The following is a 22,760-nucleotide window of genomic DNA, read 5'->3' on the forward strand; positions in this document are numbered from 1 at the left end:
TTTTGCCGATGATCATAGCTGACGACGGGCCAGTGGGGAAGCCCACTTTACCCGCTTTGGACCATTTTTCTGGAAGCCCAATTACGCGTAGGCTCACAAAATAGAATTGCCTTGTCCACTAAGGTTTCTCTTCCTTTTGTAACGGGCGGGAAACAGCTAAGCAGGGGAGCAGAGCTCATTAAATGCCCGATAAGAAAAGGATCTCGTCTGAATTACTGTACTTCTCCGACTGGGCATTAATTAAGGGGAACATCTCACCGTTGGGGGTCAGACACGTGTTTGCACCCCCCGAGAACCCTCAAAAATCGTTGGATCACGTGTGGAAAATCCCTGATGAGATAAGAGCTGGCTGTTATATAAGAGAAGGCATCAAGGAGCTAAGGCAGGTATCATCTCCGGCATTCCTTCATTTACTACACCCTCATTTACTCACCTCTCATTAACTTCCGACCAAGATTCCTCCATATTTAATATACACACATATTAATTAGATTCACACCAAAGAGGAAACCTTCCGGTGATTATACTCATCGGAGGAAGCTCTTCTCATCTTCCGGCAAGTTTACTTACTCTCACGCCGGAGCTTAGTCACGGATCCCCCTCCTGGGGTCCTCCATGGCGAGGCTAACGGTTTGCTCTTTTGTAGTAACGAAGATAAAGGCTCTTGACGTCAACGAAGATCCATCTAACGTTAGCCGGGAGTTGGGTATTCGACATTGGCGCCATCCGTGGGACATCAGCTTGCCCGGTGTTCCCACATCAAAACTCGACGTCTAAAGAGCAGCTTATCCCGTCAAGAACAACATGGCAACCCCACATAACTCACGTGTCACTCAGACGGCACAAAACGATTTGGATAAAGTCACTGTAGAAGATATTACCCATGAAGAGGATAACGAGAACCAGGTAGAGAACCCAGAAGAAGCAGAACATATCACTCCTGACTTTGTGGCCATGCACAGGGAGAAGTTAACAAAGTGCCTTGAAGATTTAAAGAGACGGGAAAAGCTCGACAGCCTCAGGGCTAGACTCTCTTTTGACACACCCTCCAACCAAGAAAGAACAAATCTTCAAAACAAGAACAGCAATGGTGACCAGCTGGAAACGTTTATGACTGCCCTGAGGCAAATGTCCTCAGAAGAAAGGGAGGATCTTATCACAGGCCAGAAGTCCAAGGAGATAGGGAAGGAGAAAGACAACTTTGGTGATAGTGGCTTGGATCAGCCATATCTACCACGGGACTTAGCCGAGGTCTTAAAGTTCACGCGAAGAATCGCAGAAGCACCTATGCCCCCAAGATGAAGTTACCCCCAGGCTTTGACCGTTATGATGGAACAAGAGACCCCGAGGACCACCTGCATGCCTTCCGGGGAGCAGGACAACTAGGAAGATGGCCCATGCCAATATGGTGCCACATGTTCGTGCAAACCCTGACGGAGGGAGCCCGACTTTGGTTTGACAGCCTTCCCCCGGGGGGAATAGATAGTTATGAAGAGCTAAGCGAAAAGTTCCTCAGGAACTTTGGCCAACAGAGAAAAGTGGTTAAGAATCCAAATGAGATCCTTCATATCAGACAAAAGGATAATGAGTGAATAGACCAATACATGGAGAGGTTCGTCAAGGAAACCATGAACATCAAAGATGTCTCGGAGGTTATGAAGATCAGCAGCTTCATAAACGGGTTGAAGCACGCACAGCTGTGCGAGAAGCTAGGGGAAGAGTTCCCCCACTCATTTGACAATCTTATGGACAGAGTCATGGCCTTTGTCTGGGGAAAGGATACAGTCAGCAAAGCAAAGGAGACGGACGTCGCACCTCGGAGGGTCACACTAGCTGCAAGGCCCCCTGATAAAGGTACACCCTATTCCCGGAAACCTGCCTTTGATAGAATGTTGCATGACAGGGCAAGGCCCTCATACTCCCCATATAGACCCCGAGGGAGGGGTCCCCCTCCTTACTCCGATAGCTTCACCCCTCTCACAAAAACCCCAAGTGAGATACTGGCCACGGAGAGGATAAAGAACTCCTTCCCGAGACCATCACCCATAAAACCGGGACCGAAGGCACAACCGAACGAATATTGTGATTTTCACAAAGGCTTTGGGCACAAAACTGATGACTGCATGTACCTGAAAAGGGAAATAGAAACCGCGGTAAAAACAGGGAGGTTGGCCCACTTGGTCAAGGAAATCAAGGAGGGGGAGGGGATCGCAAGGGAAGAGATGCAAGGGAGCCGGGGAGGGCGGATGTTGATATGATTAGAAGGAGTAATGAATTCGATACCACCCGGAGTGTAAAGGCCAGGATCCTAGGCTCCCCAAGCTGCATGAAAGCTCCCATCCTTATGCCATACCTAGAAGAAAATGAGGTGCAACGGCTCCCCTGAACATCTCAGCCATAATAGCAGGGCACAAGGTGTCTCGAATATATGTGGACGGAGGGTCAGGCGTCGAGGTAATATACGAGCATTGTTTCCTTAGATTCGACAGGGACGTAAGAGACAAGTTGGAAGAAGACTCCATCCCCTTAGTGGGATTCAACAACAGTGTATCACATGCCTTGGGAAAGATCAGGCTCCCATTCACGGTTGGGGTAGGGGATCGAGTCCGAACAATAAATCTGACCTTCACAGTGGTCAGGGCACCCTCAAAATACAATGCAATCCTAGGAATACCTGGAATTGGAGACTTGCAGGCGCAGGCGTCCACCCCCCACGGGGCTTTAGTATTTCAAACACCAAAGGGCCTAGCATGGGTTAAATCGGCTTATGAAGTGGTCTCTTCCGTATCCAAAGGAGAAACACCAGAGAAAACCCCAGGGGAAGGGGGTGGAAGAATGGGTCCTCTGTAACAGGTTCCCAGAACAAACAGTCAAGGTAGGAAGCCACTTGAGTGACAAATGCAAGAGTGCTCTGAAGGAGTTGCTCCTCCATAACATAGATGTGTTTGCATTTCAACATGGAGACATGACAGGAATCCCCAGGAGCCTAACTGAGCACCGGCTCAACACCTTCACATGGGCGAAACCAGTAAAGCAGAAAAAGCGGAGCATGGGACCTAATAAAAGAAGGGCAGCTTGTGAAGAAACTCGAAAGCTGCTTAGGGCTGGGATAGTCAGAGAAGTGAAATACCTGTCCTGGGTCGCCAATCCAGTCATGGTTCAGAAGAAGAACGGGGGGTGGAGGATGTGCATCGATTTTCAAGATCTAAACAAAGCATGCCCCAAGGACTGTTATCCCCTCCCGGAGATAGACACCCAGGTGGACTCTTTGTCTCAGTACCCCCTGAAATGCTTCCTGGACGCCTACAAGGGATACCACCAAATCCAGATGTCGATAGAAGACGAGGAAAAAACCGCCTTCATCACAGATGAGGGGACGTTCTGCTATACCAAGATGCCCTTCGGCCTCAAGAATGCTGGGGCCACATATCAGAGGTTCATGAACACCTTGTTCAGGGAGCAACGAGGAAGGAACTTAGAGGTGTACGTTGACGACATTGTTATCAAAAGCTTGACGGAAACGGCCATGATAGACGACATAGACGAAACTCTCAACACTATGCAAGATGTGAACATGAAGCTGAACCCCGGGAAATGCTGTTTCGGAGTGGAGGAAAGGAGTTTCCTGGGAGTAGTGGTCACCAAAGGAGGAATCAAAGCAAACCCGGAAAAAACCCAGGCTGTAGCCGAAATGCGGTCTCCCAGGTCCCTAAAGGATATCCAGCAGCTAAACGGGAGGCTAATAGCGTTAAACCGTTTTTTTATCAAAGGTAGCCGACAAGACCCTTCCCTTCATGAAAGTGTTGAAAGACTGCCTCCAGACAAACAAGATCAGCTGCACCGTAGAGGCTGAGACTGCCTTCCAAGAAATGAAAGCTTACATCTGCAAGCTCCTGACGTTGGCCACCCCGGTACCTGGGGACCCGTTGCTCCTGTACCTATCCGCCTCGAAAACGACCATAAGTGCGGTCATGATGGTAGAACGGGAGGGAAAACAGATCCCCATATATTTCATCACCAGAACGCTTAAGGGGCCCGAGGAACGATACATGCCCCTAGAGAAACTCGCATTAGCTCTTGTCTTCGCATCCCGAAGACTCAGAAGGTATTTCCAAGGACACAAGATTACCTTGATGACCGGAGCTGTCGGGGCGATTGGCTAAATGGGCTGTGGAGTTAGGGGAACACTCTGTTGATGCAGATTTTGTGTCCGATGCTTGTCGAATAGATTAGTTATTATTTTACGCTGAATTTGTAATAGTTAGTGAAACGGTCTATCGAACGTGTATAGACCCGCTCGTTTGAAGTGGTCAAACGAGAGGGTTATTCGGTTGACCGTGTGTGTTTGCTAGACAGTTTATGGTTGTTTAATGTTGGTGTCGAAGGATAAGGCATCGAAGGATTGTGTATCCTTCGATGAGCTCGAAAGATATCCATCGAAGGTTGAAGATGGACCTCGAAGGATATGGCATCCTTCGAGGTATGTGTGTATCTTTCGAAAGCTGGATGGTCGACAGATGATCTATCGACCAGTCAGTTTGATCCTTCGACCATACAACCTGTGTTTGGTATAAATACCAACACTTTGTCATTTGCAACACAAGAGTGAGAGCACAAGTGTGTGCAAGAGAGTGAGAGGAGGTTTGTGACCTCACCGGGAGAAACCACCACTTGGTTTCTCCCCGGATGTATACTTCTTTGGTATTAGTTCGGTTGTCTTGTAACCGGGCCGACTTGTAATGTTTACTACCGGATTAATACAAAGTTTGTTTGTTTATCATCTCTCTTATCTCTTCCATCTTTGAACATAAACATAAAATCACGGTTTCGGTCCCGAAACCCGGACCTACAATTGGTATCAGAGCCATGGTGCCCGATTTAGTAAAACTAACCGTTTACTAAGTCACATGTGCTCTAGATCTGTGATTTTTGTGGGTTTTTGTTCAAGATGTAAAAATGGTGAAAATGAGAAAAACTCAGATCTGAACCCGAATATTCAGATCTGTGATAAAACGAGTGTTGGGTTTTATGTTTTTCTCCTAAAAGTTCAAGTTTTCTTCATCAAAATTCGTGTACAAATGTTTTTATCAAATCTGCAAATTTTACACAGTAGCTGTGTTCTTGAAGTTCTTGATATCTTCATACTTCGAAGGATATCTTCATACTTCGAAGGATCAGTTATCTGTTCGAAAGGTCATTTCACATCATTGAAGGATCAGGTTACTGTTTGAAAGGTCAATTGAGCTATCTTCGAAGGATCACCTTTAACCCCAAATGCATCGAAGGGTCACATCTCAAAATCTGTGAAAGATCATTTCCTTTGTCGAAGGGTCAAGCTGAAGGATCTTTTATCTTGTCGAAGGATCTGATACAAACAGTTTCGAAAGATCAAATGAGCATACGAAGGATCAGATCTTCACTTCGATAGATCAATTTTCTCAAATAATTTCGAAAGATCAACCCCTCACAACTCTCGAAAGATCAATCTCCACAAACCTCGAAGGATCACCTGCATTCCTAAACAACTTTGAAAGATCAGATCAGCTTTGTCTTGTTTCGAAGGGTTATCTGTTCTTGACCCAAGTAAATCGAAAGATCATCATCTTCGAAAGATCAGACAGAAATGACTTCGAAAGGTCATTTGATACCAGTTTTCGAATGATATCTGGTTCGATAGATTGAACAGATTACGAAAGATGGTTGTTCGAAGGTTTCAGTTGAAAAGAGAAGAGACAAAATGATGATGTTTGTCGGCTGAGTTCCAGGAGAGAGAACGAAAGGGATGACGGCTGGTGAAGTTTTGATAGTAGGGTTGTTGACTTTTGAGGAGAGAGATTGTGAAAGGGAATGATGTTGGCAGCTGTGAAAGAGGGAATATGTCGACATAATTATTTGTTGGCAGCTAGGGTTTCCTTTGGGTCAATTGGGGGTTTGATAAATGCTCACTTGGGCCAGGCAACAATTTAACCAATTTTTTTTTTTGGGCCGTGACATTTATTAATTAATTTGGGCTGATACCAATGAGGATGATCTGATCTATTTATTTTCGAAGGGAAATAAATATTATTGATTTTGAATTCAACTTTGAATTTTAAATCAATAATCCAATGTTTTGGCATTGGGATTATGGACCAAATTTTTAGATGAGACATGAAGTGGGGTCGGGTGTTTGGTGAAGTTGATCTGAATCGCGCTCCTAATATCAAGGTCAAAATTCGTATGGGTTTTGGGAGTGCGCGGGATGATGCAGCATGATGAAAACAATAGATGATGAAAACTTGATGTTTGAAAAATTGTGGGGTAGTCACGGTTACCGATGCAATGGCAAAAATGGTAACGCGACTATTATGGGCCAAAAACAACACGATATGTTCGCTTCCGCGCATCAGTATTTATGATTGTTACCGGTTATTCGGAAATGTTCGAAAGGATTTTGTTTATTGTCATATTCTCGCATTTGAAGACGAACGTATGAACCTGGAACGTCTATACCGGTCCTAACGAGTTCACAAAGTCTTTGGTCTTTGGGGGGATACAAGTCAGATCCTACGGGGTACCAGGGGACGTTCTTATTCAACTAGATTATGCAAAGAAGAAAGTCATGTTCGTGAATTTTCGGAACCGAGAACATTCAATGAAGATTGATGACAGTTCCGCTCAGTGGAGGGAATTGGTGAACATTTGACGACAGTTTCTTTGAAGTGGAAAGAATCTGTTAAGGTTTAGAGATCTTACCAAAGAAATGGGGGGATAAAAATTTTCATTTGTTGAATTTCTTCGGTAAAATTCTAAACGCAATCACAGGTGGTAGAGTTTGTGATTTTCTGGTGAGACAAGGGGGTTCTGCGTGGAATGTTTTGCACAGAAAAGTGCATTACTTGGTCGATTCCACAAAGACGGTTTACAGAAGATAGTTTACCAGAAATCTCTATCAATGTAGTATGCTTGAAGATCAAGACTTGATGCAGTTGTTATAGAATGGAACCCTTATCAAATGCCGGTTGGAGTATTGGAAGATCAGCGGAAGATCGGTCAATTGAGTCCTTTGAGGAAATTGCACAACACTCAACACGGATGCGCGTACTCTGAGGGGGAAGTTTTATACAATGAGCATCAAGATACTACTTACCTGGATCATCGGTCAAGGGGGAATTTGTTTACACAGAGAAGATGATTACTTGACTGAAGATCGATGATTGCAGTTGCATTTTCAGCATTCGACAGCAACGGACATGGGGGAATTTGTTGATGCAGATTTTGTGTCCGATGCTTGTCGAATAGATTAGTTATTATTTTACGCTGAATTTGTAATAGTTAGTGAAACGGTCTATCGAACGTGTATAGACCCGCTCGTTTGAAGTGGTCAAACGAGAGGGTTATTCGGTTGACCGTGTGTGTTTGCTAGACAGTTTATGGTTGTTTAATGTTGGTGTCGAAGGATAAGGCATCGAAGGATTGTGTATCCTTCGATGAGCTCGAAAGATATCCATCGAAGGTTGAAGATGGACCTCGAAGGATATGGCATCCTTCGAGGTATGTGTGTATCTTTCGAAAGCTGGATGGTCGACAGATGATCTATCGACCAGTCAGTTTGATCCTTCGACCATACAACCTGTGTTTGGTATAAATACCAACACTTTGTCATTTGCAACACAAGAGTGAGAGCACAAGTGTGTGCAAGAGAGTGAGAGGAGGTTTGTGACCTCACCGGGAGAAACCACCACTTGGTTTCTCCCCGGATGTATACTTCTTTGGTATTAGTTCGGTTGTCTTGTAACCGGGCCGACTTGTAATGTTTACTACCGGATTAATACAAAGTTTGTTTGTTTATCATCTCTTTTATCTCTTCCATCTTTGAACATAAACATAAAATCACGGTTTCGGTCCCGAAACCCGGACCTACACACTCTCTGGAGTTTAAGCCCAGGACGGCCATGAAGGGACAGATACTGGCCGATTTCTTGGCAGAGGTCCCTGAAGACGAAGAAATGGAGTTATTAAAATGGGAAGCCTTAGAGAAAGAAGAAAGAGAGAAGGAAGACGAGGCGGTGTGGAAGTTACTCACTGACGGAGCATCTAGTGAAGAAGGGAGTGGGGCAGGAATCACACTGGTAAGCCCCGAGGGGGTCGAGCTGACATATGCCATAAGGTTGGATTTTGAGAACACGAACAATACTGCAGAGTATGAGGCCCTCCTAGCAGGGATGAGGTTGGCACAAAAAATGAAAGCAAGACACGTAGAGGCTAGCACTGATTCACAACTGGTAGTGAAACAGTACCAAGGAGAATATGAAGCCAAAGATGGCACCATGGCCCAATACGTGGCGAAAGTAAAAGAGACGGCTAAGGCGTTCAAAACTTTCAAACTAGAGTATATCCCCCGTGGAAGAAACAGGAAATCTGATGCCCTCAGTAAACCGGCCTCGTTAGCATTCGACCATCTCGCGAAAGAGATCAAGGTGAAGGTCCTGACATCCCCTTCCTTTAACGCAAAGGAAGTTGCTGCGATCGAGGGTACCCAGGAAACATGGATGACACCAATTATTAAGTTCCTCCGGGACGGAATTCTACCCGAGGGGGAATGGGCAGCAAGGAAAATAAGGGTCAGAGCCTTGCAATATGAGCTAATCGAAGGGGAGCTATATCGAAGATCATATCTGGGCCCATCCCTGAAGTGTGTTGACATGGAAGAGGCTGAATATGTGATTAAGGAAATGCACGAGGGGATTTGCGGAATGCACACGGGACCAAGAACAATATTGAGTAAGGCAATGAATGCGGGGTTTTACTGGCCACGAATGTACGAAACAGCATCTGAGGAAATCAAGAAATGTGACAACTGCCAGGTGCATGCACCGATGACCCACCGGCACAAACACCCCATGGTACCAGTATCAGCATCCTGGCCATTCCAAAAATGGGCCATCGACATAATTGGGCCTTTCTCGGAGGGCCCGGGGGGGGGGGGTCAAATACGTGGTGGTAGCCATTGATTATTTCACCAAATGGATCGAAGCGAAGCCCCTGGCAAAGATTACTGGAGAACAGATGAGGAGGTTCGTATTGGATAACATCATATGCACGTATGGGGTCCCGAAGGAGCTGGTGAGCGATAACGGGGTCCAGTTTGCCGGAAGACCTTTCAAACCATGGTGCGAGCAGATGCGGATTCAACAAGTGTTTACTTCCATCACCCATGCCCAGAGTAATGGGTTGGTAGAGAGAGCTAACCAAAGCGTCATCAAAGGAATGAAAGGAAGGCTTGGAAGACAACAAAAAGGCTGGCTGAAAGAACTTCCATTTGTGCTATGGGCATACAGAACCACTCCCAAAAGTTGCAATGGGGAAACCCCGTTCAGCCTTACCTACGGGACGGAAGCTATCATCCCCACCGAGATCGGATCCCTGACTGCCCGGATGAAGCTTCGAGATGAAGAAAACGAACAGGACCTCAGAATGAACCTGAACCTGTTGGAAGAAAGAAGGGAGATAGCAACAGTCAGGGAGGCCAAATACAAAAAGCTACTGGAGAGTTATTACAACACCATGATGAAGAAGCTCAACCTCGTCCCAGGGGATCTAGTCCTTAGAGCCAATGAAGCCAGTTTGCAAGAAAACACTGGAAAGTTAGGCCCCAACTGGGAGGGGCCCTACCGAGTCACATGGGCAAATAGCAAAGGAACTTGCAAGTTAGAAACGCTTGAAGTCAAGGAGGTACCCAGGACCTGGAACCTCATGCAGCTTAGGAAGTATTACGTGTAAGGGGTCCACCCCTAAAGAAAACGGCCAAGAGCCACTTTTGTAATAGCTAACTGTTAGTCTGGGATCCCCCAAAAACGACCTTTTGTAAACAATCTATGACGGGAAGTGTAAACCCCCTAAAGATTAAATGAAGAACGGACGGAACACGTCCCATTTTGAAAAAAACAATGGACATTATACCTAGGCAGACGTGCCCAGGAACACCATTAAATCTAAACTAGAACAAACGAACACACGTGTACAAGGCATCCAAAGCATGCCAAAAGCCCGGCCGTGGGGCTGATAAGGGTCTAGCTAACCCAAAACGGACAGAACAAGTTAAAAACATAATGCCACATTATAAACTTGTCCACCGATTGGCCTCGAACAGACAATCATAGTTTAACAAAACAAACAAAAAATACAAATACACTCTTACATACAAGATCACGAAAGGGAATCTGCTTTATTAATACAAAGTACATATACAAAGAAAGGCCTCCACAACTTTGGAAAAATGAGCAACATGCAGAATTAAAAATACAACAAGGTGAAATAAAGACACTACTCCTCGTCAAACGGTCTAAAGATCCCCAGGGAGGCACCAAACTGACCTTCGGTAAGAACCCCTGCAAAACGAACAACCACATCAAGAAACAGGCAACAAAAGCAAAGAAGCAATATACAACCATAACCCATACGATTAAAAGTTGAGGTGGTCCCCGACACAAAGGACCCCCCCAGGCAGTCAAGCAAAACGCAAAAGTATCCAAGGGTAAGTAAAAGTTATTACAACCATATCGAAATGTATCAAGTGTTTGGAATTCACTGGGGATCATCCCCGGAAAGAGACTGTGGAGACGAAGGACCGGCAGAGGAGAACAGGGCTTTCAATTCATCAACAGAGATCAGGGGATGCTCCAGGATTTTCCCAAGGATGGCTGGGTTTTACGCCCAAACTCCTCATTCAGCTTGGACAACCTCTTCTTTGCTTTAGAATTGTAAAGAGGAGTCTCCTTTCTGCCCAGGCCTTGAGCAGAATAGGCATAGCCATCCTTTAATCCCGCCTGGTAGCCAACATCCCTATATGCCCTGTACACCTCCTCCAAGCCACTTTTGAAGTCCTCCGACTGAGCAACAGCAGCAAGAAAAGCCCCAAAGCCCTCAGTAATCAGCCAATGCTTCTCCCCCGCCAATCGTTGGTTGTCATCGGAAGTTATCCCATAATCTGCATACATGGTATTGAGTTGCTCCTGGGAAACGGAGCCAACTTCCTTCAAATGCTTCAGCTCAGTAGCAAGCCCCTCCTTCTCTTCAACCAACGATGCCATCTCCCGCTCCCAAGCCCGTTCTTTCCTCTCAAGCATAGCTCCAGCCCCCTAGACAAAGGATCAGTAAGTATAAAAAGGGGGGGGGGGAGAAGACTATGTACCTTCTCCTCCTGCAGTTTCCTTTCGGCATCAACCACCTGGCACCTAAGCCCAGCAGCAACCGACTGGGAAGCCTTAAGCCCTTCATTTGCCCTCCTCAGATCATCGATTCTCTGCAACATCCCAGCGCCCCTAAAAAAGCTTTCACACAAGGACATGTTGTACTGGTCTTCGAAGAGATCGTCCCTCAGAGCAGAGTTTACAAATTTGTGTGAGGGGGGAACAGCATGGCTCAAGAAGTCCCTAGCAGCTTCAGGAGTCCCTATCACGGAAGAGCTAGTCACCTTCCATTTAGGGTGTTGGTGCACTACATCTGCTGATTCCGTCTTGTATCGAGTCATAGACTTAGAATGTTAGATCTGGGCATGAAATACGAGAAATTGTAAGTTTGTATAGATTTAGGCATGTTGGATCGCTTATGTGGCCCATTAGGGTTTGGACCGCTCGAACGGACATGTCTGGTCCGCTCGAACGTCAAGAGCTGGATCGCTCGAATGACCAAGTTCTTGGACCGCTCATGTGTCATGTGTATGGACCGCTTATTGGGCCTGTCCAATAAGCGGTTCCAGAATTCTATAAATATCCTATGAGCGATCTCAGTTGTAAGGTTGCTGAATCTCGTACCGAAGTGCTGCCGGATCGAGAACTGAATGTAATTGCTGTTAAATCAATAAAGAAAGTGTTTAAAGTGAATTGCAAGCTATTCCTACGTTGATTACTTGTTTTCCGCACCTGTAATTGACGAAAACGCCTCTGATCGACTCATTCGGGTCGCGATACGATCCTACAATTGGTATCAGAGCTTCAGGAGGAGGAGTTCTACAGAGAATAGCTGAGTTTCTTCATTTGTTCTATCTTCTACACCTTCTTTTTCAGATTCAGACACTTTCAACGGTCGAAATTTGCTGAAAATCTCAGGGATTGTGCACGATAGTATAGAGACAAACCCTTGAAAGTTTGGAGCCAAAATTCGAAGTAAAAACAGGTCTGATCGGTTGAACCGCTCATTCGGACAGTTTTGGATCGCTTATTGGACCGTGTTTGGACCGCTTATTCGGTCGAGTGATCTGGATCGCTCGAAATTTCATAGTTGGACCGCTTTTCTGAACATCTTTGGACCGCTTATCCGGACATTGGTGAACCGCTCGAACGGATAGAATTTGGACCGCGTATTTGACACATTGTTCTCTGGCCCGCTTATTTGGACCCATCCGGTTCGCTTATCTGATCTTATTGGGCCGTTTGTGTGTACACTTGATATTTGGGTTCGCTTTTAAGGCTGATTATTAAATTGTTCGAAAATTTAAAAATGGACGAGGATTTCTATAATGCGTTCGCTACTCCTAGTACCCCAATCACCGCTATTCAAACCACGATGTTAGAAAATGAAACAGGGACGATGCAAAAACCTCCTAAACTAACGAACATCGAAGAATATAAAGGTTGGGAAGGTCGGTTTGAGAATTGGGTGCAAGCAAATTATCTTGATGCTTGGGAATGCGTAGAAACAAAATATGTGAGACCTTTGAATGATGATGAAGAACCGGTTCCAATCAAAGATCTTACTGCTGATGCTCGGAAAAAGTACAAAGACGAAAAAATGATGCTTAGTCTTCTTCAACAGGCAGTGAAGGAAGATATCATGGTTCTTTTACAGCATAATGGAACGTCGTACTCGATTTGGAAAGCATTACGTTCGAAGTTTAGAGGAAGTGAGGAGATGGTCATAAGTAAAAAGTCACTTCTGAAGAAAGAGTTCGATTTATTCCGAGGGTTGAAAAATGAGAGTACGAGAGAAATTATTGAACGATATTGTAATCTGCTTGCTAATATGAAAAGATTGAGTATTGAAAAGAATAATGAAGAGTTGATCGACAAACTTGCTGATGCATTGCCATATGAGAGTTGGGGCACATACTTGATGATGCTCAGAAACAAGAAAGGTTTTAGCAATCTGACGCTCAGTAAGTTCATCGAAAAGATTGAAGCTCAAGAAATGGAACAGAGAAAAGTGATTAGAATGAAAGATTTCGATGGTGAACAAGACATCGGGTTATATTATAAAGCTGGGGTAAATGAGAAATCATCAAATCTATCTCCAAAGATTGTTACTGGTATGAGTGCCAAAAGTGTATCTGAAAGTCCATCATCTGGATCAAGCAGCAAAACCAGTTTTACTTCATTTCCATCATTTGATCCAAACATCTCAGCAACTAAGAATGGGAGAAAGTTACAGTGTAACATTGTATTGAATCTTGAGAATGATCAAGATTATTCTGAGGAAATTGCCAAAAACCAAATGTCTTTATTAGGAATGGTTTTGGAATCTTACACTTGTTTTGTTGCAGGTCGTATCGGCAATCCAATGTTAACCAAAGAAGACTACGACCAGATAGATGCTGAAGAGATGGAACTGATGGACATAAAGTGGTGTCTGGCTAGTGTTTTACGGAGAGCTGAGAAGTTCAAACAAATCACGGGGAGAGATGATCTTCGTGATGTGAATGTTTCTACTTTAGGTTTTGACAAATCTAAAGTTACTTGTTTTCGGTGCAGGGAAAAAGGACACTTCAAGAGGGAGTGCACAAACCGAGAATCAAGTGGAGCTCAAAATCCGTTCAACAACAACAACGATTACTATCGCAAAGCCATCTATCACCAAGTTGGTCAATCATCTCAACAACAAAAACATCAAGCTCAAACTGCGCATGGAAGAGATGTGATTGAAGATACTGGAAAGAGAGCTTGTGTGAGCAGTTATGATTGTGGAAAAAGAAAGGATGGTAGTGCTTTGATAATTGATCAAGATGATGAGAGGTTATCAGAAGGTTTTAGCTGGACAAATTTTACTTGGGATGATTACATTCCTGATCAAACCACAGCTTACACTGCATTTACAGCAAAGATTGTAGATGATAGTGATGATGATACAGAGTATTGGGCGAGGAAATACAGAGAAGATATGAAGTTGGTGGCTGAGAGTGATAGCGAAGACGAAAAAGTCAAGAAGGAGAAGAAAAAGAAAAAGATAAAGACGCCGGTGAGTAGTGATGATGAAGAAGTGCCGGTGGTGAGAAGGCAAAAGGTGACAGAAGTACCTAAGTTTAAAGTTGAAGAAAAAGTTGATGCAAAAGAAGTTTCTGTTAAATGTGAAAACTGTGAGATTGTGAAAAAGCAGAACAGCACGTTGATTTACAACCTAAACAGTCTGAAGGAGTCATATGATGTGCTGAACAAGACAATGAATCAGTACAATCAAACGAGTGAAGAGCAAGCTGTTGCTATGAAGACACTTCAGGGAGCATTTATGATAAAACAAAAAGTTGTAAACAACTATATTGAAAAATGTGCTGCTTTAGAACAGAAGCTTGAGCTGCAAAGAATTGAAACTGAAAGAGTAAATCGATTGTTGAAAAGTTACTCATGTACTTCCTATGTGATTGACAGGATTTATCCGACTGTTGAGAGCATGAAGGTATGGGAAGAGGATGATGTAACTGAGGAGATTGCAGCTGGAGTTGATGCTAGAGAAAAGATTGCTGACAAGAAGAAGAATGAACAGAAAAAGGACACTGAAAAGGCTTCATCTGGTAAGAACCAAGATGTCCACCTCCACTGGAAAACGGATATTTGCCTAGACATCCTAACGATGAAAGAGTCAAAAAGGCCACAAATTTACAGTGGGAGTCAGAGTCATCAGTCAATCTTCCAGAAAGTATTGATGTTGTGTTTACATCATCTGACACTGATCAACAGTCTCAATTGATGAAGAAAGTCGTGGATCATGTGTTAGAAAGTGATGATGTTGAAGAGTCAAAGTCTGGGTCAAGCACATAGTGTCAAACAGAAAAACAGGGCAAATTAGTTTATGATAGAAAGTTTTTGTTGTCAAAGTCTAATTTGGATGATGGATTGTTTAAAGTTGCTTATACTTTGAATGATTCTGACAAATTATATTCTGATGATGAATTTCCAATAAGATGTGTTAAAACTGAATTGATAAAAAAGGTTTTCGTACTCACAGAAATTAATATTTCTGAAATAAAAGGCTTATGTCTTAATGAAAAACCAAAATTTTACACCTCAAGAGTACAACAGAGATTAAACAAGAAAAAGAGTTACGGTTCTGGTTCAGATTTCCAAAAGAGATCAAACCATAACGGTAATTTCAAAAAGAAAGGATTAGGTTTTACTCCTACAGAAAAACAGAAAAATGAAAAACATGTTCGTGATTTTAAATCCAAAATGTCATTTGTTTCAGGTACATCAACCGATGAAGAAGAAAAGACAAGTTTCTGGAGGGAATCAAATAGTGAGTTTCTTGCGAAGAAGCAAGACAAACAGAAGCGAGATACAAGAACCTGTTACCGGTGCAACAATGTTGGACATATCGCCAAAGAGTGTTCTCAGGCGATACAATCAAAACAGGGAGTTTTTCGCAAAATCTCAGAAAAGGTGTTTGCGTTCGAATCACCACTTGATAGAACAAAATTGTTCAAAGATTCTATTTTTGAAATTGGTGAGAGTTCGAACAAGTTTTACAAAAAGAGAACCAAATCTGACAATCAGAAATGGGTTGTTAAGAAGGTTGGTGAAAGCTCTAGTGATGATTCTGATGGATCGAAATCAGAGGAGCTATCTTCGGGCGATGAAACTGATTCCACAAAGTCAGTTGAGCCACAAGTTGTCTCAAAATGTGAAGCTGATGTAAAAGATGAGAATTCAGTTCCGAGTGTGAATGATGAGGAGTTTCCATTACTTCGGGCTGAGAATTATAAAAAGAAAATTGGTAAAGTTGAAATTTCTAACCAATTTTATCGTGATGAACAGGACTTTGATGCTGAGAAGGTCTTTAACCCTAGGGTAAAACATATCTTTGGCAAGATGATTGATCGAAAAGTCAAAGGGGTTAAAGAATTTTATGAGAAGAAAACAAAGAAAGAAAAGGTTGAACCATCCCTAGTTTGTGACTGGGATGGTACATATTATGAACAGTAAGTCTCAGAACTTGCCGGAGCTCCCAGGTTGGTAAGCGTGGAGCATGAATCGGCATCTTTCCTGAATTTTATTCGGTAACGTCAATCATACAAACGGTAAAGAGGTTTGTTTGTGTATTTTTTACAATTGGTACAGAGGTTTCTGAACTGAAAATGGTAAATCAAGGACATTAAGTTGTACTTGTATTTTCCTAAATTGGTTGATAGACAAGATGATGAACCACAACCCCGAACATTTGTTGGATATTCCTACAAATGGTAACCTACAATTGGTAAAATCAATCAAATTTATTTTCCGGAAAAACCATTTTGATTAAAACAAACTTAAGTGTTTTGAAATCTAAATGGGAAAATAGTTTGTTGATAGGGGGAGTTCTGATTGTTTATGCCTAGTGAATGGCGAATTGAGGAGATTCGATATCAGTTGTCATGTTTTGTACAGTTTGTTTTCAATTTTCAATAGATGTATTTGAATTTTAGGGGGAGTAAGAATTTTTAGAAAATCCAAAAACATTATAAAATTTGAAAAAGCCAAAAACATGATAAAATCAAAAATGAGTTCTTGTTGCATAAAAGAGGAAAGGATAGTACATCAGTGGACTATCATGACATGCTAAAGAATTGGAAAGTTTAAATGTGATAAACGATCTTACTGCGGATATGTCAGTAGATTTTCGCACATTTAGTAAATTGAAACGAGATATAAACCTAAATCAAACTTGCTTAATTTGTGGGTAACTATTCTTGAATATATGGGTAACCCCCGAAATCTTGTTTGAAAGGTCCCGTATTCTGAGATACTAGGTCTTTATACTCAGTGATATCTGGGGTATTATCCCGGGACTTCTGCTGAATGGAAGTTCTGACCTAGTCCCCGGATAATACTTTTTGCTAAAGCTTTGAAACATAAGCTTCACCCTCAGCATGCTGATGAAACAATAAAATTGATAGTCGCTGCTGTTGAAATGCAAAAGATCCTCTAAAGGGGACCCACCAAAAGTCGAAGCCGTCATCTCTCTGCGTATACGGAAGTATCGACCTGAGCTCTCACGGCCCTCGCACATAACCCCTTTACAGATATCATCTGTGGTATACTCACCTGTAAGACTGAATATTTGGGATCTGGATACGAGAGTATATTCAAGTGGAGTGATACACAATTAAGTTTAAGTCTCTAAAACATTAATATCGTATCTCGAATCAATTGAAGTATGTGTGAAGATTTAAGTGGACAAACATACTGACAATCTAGGTAAATTGTTTAGAACTGAATATGTTTAAAGCTTAACGGTGTTAGTGATATGTCTCATATACTGATATGATCCTCTTGCACGAGCTCACAAAAAAATATTGTTTGTAAATATTTCATTTCTGTATTTACTTGCTTTCAGAAAATCCAAAAAGATTTTTGGTGTGTTTTAGCATAAATTTTGAAAATGAAAAAAAAAATTTCGACAACTGATGTTGAATTGCTGATTTTCAAAATTTCGAGTGCTAAACATGATGAGCAATACTTGAGGTGGAGTGTTGGTGTGAAAATTAACTGTTTTCATAATCTAACCTTATCAAGTGGTTCATCAAAATCTGTGTTGAAGAAGAGTCTGAATTGGTGCAGTGTTATATGTATGAAATATATGTGAAAGGAATTTACTTTGAGGTAGAGCTTATGCAGGATAAGATGAGAAGCTGTTAGACGAAAAGCCAGACAACGATCCTAAAGATGTTACTGAAGAACAAAGGAATACCAGTAAATCGAGAGGGGGAGTCTGAAGATAGAGAGAGAGAAGCCCAAAGACTGATCAAGACTGAAGATGTGAAGACACAGCATTGTTGTGACTCGATAGTCGACTCCATCAACATCTGAGGGGGAGTCTGTTGGTGCACTACATCTGCTGATTCCGTCTTGTATCGAGTCATAGACTTAGAATGTTAGATCTGGGCACGGAATACGAGAAATTGTAAGTTTGTATAGATTTAGGCATGTTGGATCGCTTATGTGGCCCATTAGGGTTTGGACCGCTCGAACGGACATGTCTGGTCCGCTCGAACGTCAAGAGCTGGATCGCTCGAATGACCAAGTTCTTGGACCGCTCATGTGTCATGTGTATGGACCGCTTATTGGGCCTGTCCAATAAGCGGTTCCAGAATTCTATAAATATCCTATGAGCGATCTCAGTTGTAAGGTTGCTGAATCTCGTACCGAAGTGCTGCCGGATCGAGAACTGAATGTAATTGCTGTTAAATCAATAAAGAAAGTGTTTAAAGTGAATTGCAAGCTATTCCTACGTTGATTACTTGTTTTCCGCACCTGTAATTGACGAAAACGCCTCTGATCGACTCATTCGAGTCGCGATACGATCCTACATAGGGACATAAGTAGGGGGGATGGCATCGGCAAACAAAGGGGCAAGAGGGGATCGATAAGCAGGACCTTCGAGGAGAGTGGGTTTGCTAGTCCCAGTAGCATGAGAAGGAGAAAGCTCGAAAGCTGAGGAAAAGCGAGCCACCCCCACCTCAGAGGCCTTATCCCGGACACGGGAAGGAGAGGGACCAGTAGGAATCTCTATAGGCTCCCTGGAACTCCCCTGAGAAGTAAGAAAAAGAACAATCAGAGACAAGGCAAAAAGACAGAAAAATGAGATCAAGGAAAGAAAAAGCTTACCAACAAAGGAGCACTCACTAAGCTTGAAGACCTCAGGTGTTTAGACAGGGAACCTTTGACCCCAGCAGGGGGAAGATCAGAAGTAGCTTTCAATGAAGGAGGAGGTTTTTGACCACTGGCACTCCGAAGTCTTTGACGGATGTTACAGGGAGCAGGGGCTGGCTGAGGACTGGCAGATCTTCTCTTACGAACTAATTGGATTTCTACATCTTCATCATCGCTTTGGCCAGATGGATGAACAGGAGGAAAGTCAGGAGAGCTTTCCTCCTCATCAGAAGGATTCTCCTCGTCACCACCCACAGCAGTAGAGCCTCCGGCCTGGGCGGATCCCCCCGTAACCTGCACCTCCGCATTCAACCTGGGATCAATCTCGTTGTCAACCACATCTTTAGAGTCTCCCTGAAGTAGCCTCCACAAAGTTATCTATACACAGAAAGAAGATGCTAAAGATGACTGCACCGATCTTTAAGATACAAAAAAAGGGGATAACCATAAGTAACAGGTCAAGAACAAAAAAGTACCTTTCTTGCCGAAAAAAGCCCTCGGACGAACCGGATAGGAAGGGCTCAACCCTCCCATGGCAAGCATCCCTTCAGGAAAAGTAAATGCCCTCGTCGGGTTCTCGCACATCCGTTTCCACTGAACGGTTTCGGCTGCAGAAAGAGTAGGGACAACATCTTCGATTGCGGCATCAAGATCCTTCGGCAGAGGGGACTCCGGCAACATAGCGGCAGACACGAAGATAAATCTGCTCTTCCAGTCCTTTGGATAAGTAGAGGTGGGCATAAAACTGTAACAGGGCTTCGAGACATTGTTCTACCGTTTTGCAAAGGTAAACCAATCTCCGTCCGAAATAAGCCTATAGAACATGCAAAACAAGGGAATAGAGGGCTCTCCCGAGATGGCTGCACAAGATAATTCAAAGTGGACTACCCTCATGAACCCTAGAGGGTGAATCTGAGAAAAATGGACACCGAAATGACGAAGCAAAGAGATTTTGAAAGCAGAAAGAGGGTACCGAACTCCACAGGAAGAGAAGGCCAGTGTATAGATGGGTATCTTGTCCGGTGTGCATTCCGCCGGCTCATTAGGGCCAGGCAAAGAAGGAGAAAATTGTTCAGGGATGTTGTACGCTTCAACGAAGGATTTCAGATCCTTTGCCGACAATATGGATCTTATCGATGAACGGCCGCTACGACTCATGATCGGAGAAGAAGCTATGGTTCAGAGAAATGGCTATAAAGAGAAAAAGGAGTTGAAGTGTTTGGGTGAGAAATCGGAAAGGATAACAGGGTATTTAAAGAGGTACCACTGACATGCAAGTAACCGTCATGTCAATAGTCCCTTTAAAATTCAAAAAAGGGGGCACGTGTTACTAGGGGATTAACTCCCGCTATAGGTATCCGGCGATGTGATAATTAGTGGGGACGGTAGACCATAACTGACTTGGAGTGGGCCCACAAGAGGAAAACCACCCCTTTTAAGCGGTTGTGACTCAGCCCCGGATCATGAGCCTCGGGTCTCAGAACCAGGGACTAAAGATGACTTGACGACGGGCCAGTGGGGAAGCCCACTTTACCCGCTTTGGACCATTTTTCTGGAAGCCCAATTACGCGTAGGCCCACAAAATAGAATTGCCTTATCCACTAAGGTTTCTCTTCCTTTTGTAACGGGCGGGAAACAGCTAAGCAGGGGAGCAGAGCTCATTAAATGCCCGATAAGAAAAGGATCTCGTCTGAATTACTGTACTTCTCCGGCTGGGCATTAATTAAGGGGAACATCTCACCGTTGGGGGTTAGACACGTGTCTGCACCCCCCGAGAACCCTCAAAAACCGTTGGATCACGTGTGGAAAATCCCTAATGAGATAAGAGCTGGCTGTTATATAAGAGAAGGCATCAAGGAGCTAAGGCAGGTATCATCTCCGGCATTCCTTCATTTACTACACCCTCATTTACTCACCTCTCATTAACTTCCGACCAAGATTCCTCCATATTTAATACACACACATATTAATTAGATTCACACCAAAGAGGAAACCTTCCGGTGATTATACTCATCGGAGGAAGCTCCTTTCATCTTCCGGCAAGTTTACTTACTCTCACGCCGGAGCTTGGTCACGGTCCCCCTCCTGGGGTCCTCCGTGGCGAGGCTAACGGTTTGCTCTTTGTAGTAACGAAGATAAAGGTTCTTGACGTCAACGAAGATCCATCTAACGTCAGCCGGGAGTTGGGTATTCGACAATAGCCATGGTGTATGATCAATCCTTATGTTTCTATAAATGCCTTCATTTTCAGTCGGTCTTTCATTGTTCGGTTTACCTTGGTCCATACCTGAGGACATATCCGAAACTGTAAACCTCCAAAACAGGAAACGAAGGCCTTCATATTTTTTTGGTTAGGCCTCATGGTTTTCTTAGTGGAGATTTCATTTTTCGGCTAGGACTTATGGTTTTTTGGTTCAAGTTTTCGGGCTTACTCAGGTGCTACCCAAGATCTATAAATCCCTATTTGTGAAGACCATCATGTATTTTATTACGGCATTTACTTGCAAGAAAAATATATTTTCATAGATGCAAGTTTTAAACACGATACGGGTAATTGACTGATAAAAAAAACTGATACGTTAATACATTGAATAGCCTTTTATGCAATTATCTCTCCTAGTGTTCGTGTTTTTACATGGGTTATGATTAGAGGTGTTCATACCTACCTTTGAGTCAAGCCAGCTAATTTAACTTGGGCACGAGCTTAAAACTATACGAGCCGGTTCAGCTCAGCTTAGTTCTTGTGAAATATATCTTTGAGTTTCTTTAAAAATAATTTTTAAAATCGTTCATTAAATATATATTTCTTACATGTCATAATATATATATATATATATATATATATATATATATATATATATATATATATATATATATATATATATATATATATATATACAGAGCCGGCCCTTAAGGAGGGCGGGGAGGACAACCGAACAGGGCCCGTGATTTCGTAGGGCCCGTAATTTTTTTAAAAAAATAAGATATTATATATGTAAAAAAAATTAATAGGGTATAACCAAAAAAATATTAACATAGGCCCACTTAAAAAAAATCCTATTGTTTAAACTATTTAGCCCATTAGGTTAGTGAGCCCAATACCCAAATATTATCTAAAAACTAATTAAAAAAATAAACTGGCAGTGGGCGGCAATCAGGATTCAGGAAAAGAAACGTCGGAAGTTGGAACTGAGGATTGACGATCATCATTCATCATCAGCCGATCGGCGATCATCATTCATCATCAGCAGGCCTTCGATTTCATCATTTCAGTCACAACTAGCAGGTCAGCAATAGTGCAGTACGCACAACCTTCGTTTTATCGTTTATGTTGTTGTCAATTGTTGAACATATGGAATTCATTTATTCAGTTATATGTCGAATTCATTTATTCACAGCAGGATTGATTTCGGATTTATATGTCGAATTTCAGTTATGTCGATTTCGGATATCAGTTCATTTATGTTGTTGTCGAATTTCAGTTATGTCGTTGTCGATTTCGGATTTCAGTTCATATATGTCGAATTTCAGTTATGTCGATTTATTTAGTTAACTTATGTCGATTTCGGATTTCAGTTCATTTATGTTGTTGTCGAACATTATTTAGGCGTTAATGACTTAATGGCTCCTAAACAACCATCCGGATGGCAAAAACGTCAAAAGAGGAAACGACAAGATGAATTGGTGAAGTCACAAAATGGTGCTATGCAAAATTTTTTTACGCCTAATCCGCCTATTGTTGATGTGGAAAAACCACAAGAGCATGTTGAAGTAGAACGGGAACACGATGAAGTAGAACAAGAGCAAGAACGTGTGGAAGTAGAAGACGAAGAACATGTTGAAAAGCAACAAGAACAAGAACATGTTGAAGAGCAACAACAAGAA

Source organism: Helianthus annuus, chromosome 8 (genome assembly GCF_002127325.2).
Source record: "Helianthus annuus cultivar XRQ/B chromosome 8, HanXRQr2.0-SUNRISE, whole genome shotgun sequence".
NCBI classification, from domain to species: Eukaryota; Viridiplantae; Streptophyta; class Magnoliopsida; order Asterales; family Asteraceae; genus Helianthus; species Helianthus annuus.